We start from the raw sequence: 2,138 nt of genomic DNA on the forward strand, positions 1-2,138 counted from the left end.
GGATGGTGCCGATACACAGGGAAGGATGGTGACGATACACAGGGAAGGATGGTGACGATACACAGGGAAGGAGGGTGAGGATACACAGGGAAGGATGGTGCCGATACACCGGGAAGGAGGGTGAGGATACACTGTCTGCTCTTCAGAGGTTTGTGTGGGTCATGGCTGCCTCCACAGCACCTAACACCAACTGGGGAAAGCAGAGGACCAGCAAAATAGAGCAAGACCTACAACAAGGTGGACGGACATGGTGATTGGAAGAATAAGCGTGGTGTAAATAATGAGGATGGTAGGGTTGCTAGGAGTCAAGGTCAGCTGCTAGTAAGTAAAGACTTGGACTTGGGGGCTTTGGACCACAGTCACAAGAGATAGCTAAATCAACATGGTTCACAAAGGCAAGATCCTGCACCTTGTGATGGTGAGTGGTGACTGAAGTCACAAAAGCCGGCGAGTGGCCAACTAATGCAGCTTGGTCTCTTCCATGCAGAGAAGAAGAGGGAGGCAGAAATCAAGGATTCACAAAAATAATTACCCCACAGGACTAAGGGGCCACACAAACCTTCATGGAAACACACAAGCCACACCTTTCTTCTATACAGTGACCAGAGTACTCGAACCGCCAACCTTTCCATTAGAAATCAAGTGACTTGACAGCTGCATCACCAAAGCTGCTGACACATAAACCAAACCAAGCCCAACCCACCACCTTAAAGTTGATTCAAACTTCTAGTGATTCCACAAGAGAAAGTAAAACTGCTCAGAATTCTCCAAAACTGTGCTCTTCACAATGGCAGATGGACACGTTTTCGTCAGCAGCTGAGCTAACCATTGTACTAGGAGGCTGCTTTGTTACTGTTGTTAGCTGCCATCCAGTCGACTCTGACTCGAGGACCCTTTGTGCAGCATGTCTGCACCTAACCTGACCCTTTCCCATCTTCACAATCTCTGCTCTGCTCAAGTTCATTGTAATCTCTAGGTCAATCCATCTTGCTGAGGTTCTCCTCTTCTTCTCTGACCTTCCACCTTTCTTAGAATGATTTCCTTTTCCAGGGGCAACATTCCCAAAGTATGTGAGACGAGGCTGCACGTCTTCTCATACAGATTTGTTTCCCCTTCTTGACAACTCAACACATTGCCGTGGAGTCAGCACCAATTCTTAGCTGATCCCCCAGCGGATTTTCAGAGGCTGTAGACTGCATGAGGGGAGACTGCACAGCTTTTCCCTCTTTAGCAGCTGGTGGATTTGAATTGCCTGCCATCGGGTTGGCAGTGTAACTCCCTTCCACTAATGTCCAGTCACTCCGGCACTCAACAGAAATGGAATACTGAGGGTTGAGTAGATGTCTGGTGATCACTCCCTCTCTGGTCTTATAGTCAGCTGAGCTATAGAGGTGAAGGCAAGTTAGACAGGAACCCAAGTATTGCCCTTTTTTACTGATGAAAGTAGTTAATACAACGTAGACTCAAGACCAAAACAAGACTCCTCTCTTCCCTCCCAGGTGCCAACCTGGACTTCATGCACCAACGAGCTGCAGAGCATACACTGTTAATCAAGTCCCAGCCACCTGATGGCTACCCAGGAAAACAAGCACTATTTCTCCTTGAGCCGGAGAGAGGTCAGAGGCTAGCGCTGCCTGGTGGGTGCAGCCCAGGCTTTCAGGTGCTCACCCTTGCATCTCTCATGGAAATCCCCTCCTTCACAGAGGAGGGAGGGAGGAGAGATGGAAAGAAACCTCCTGGATTATCAAGAAGTGTGGATGCAGGTCTGTTCTATAAACCAGGAGAAGCTTGGAGAACGTGACTCTCCCTGACCATACGCAAGAATTCCCCACACATATGTCCATCAACAACTGACAATTCATCTGTCAATGAACAGAGAATAAGCAAAGCCCTCAAAGTGCTCAGAAAAGAGTCACTAGCTTGTAAAGAAATATGTTAAGAATCCCTCTCCCCCGTCCCTATTTGGATTTTTCCCCCCTTACTTTGGTTTTGTTTTTAATTAATTTTAATGAAAGTTTATAGAGACTTAAGATTTCCATTCATTCACTGGTTCACTTTTTTCCCTGCCCACCCCCTCCCCCAATTTGCGCCCCTCCTTGAAAAGTAAAAGAAAAATTATTTCATTATTATACAATTCC

Source organism: Elephantulus edwardii, unplaced genomic scaffold, assembly GCF_000299155.1.
Source record: "Elephantulus edwardii isolate Elephantulus edwardi_28Jun2011 unplaced genomic scaffold, EleEdw1.0 scaffold00055, whole genome shotgun sequence".
NCBI classification, from domain to species: domain Eukaryota; kingdom Metazoa; phylum Chordata; class Mammalia; order Macroscelidea; family Macroscelididae; genus Elephantulus; species Elephantulus edwardii.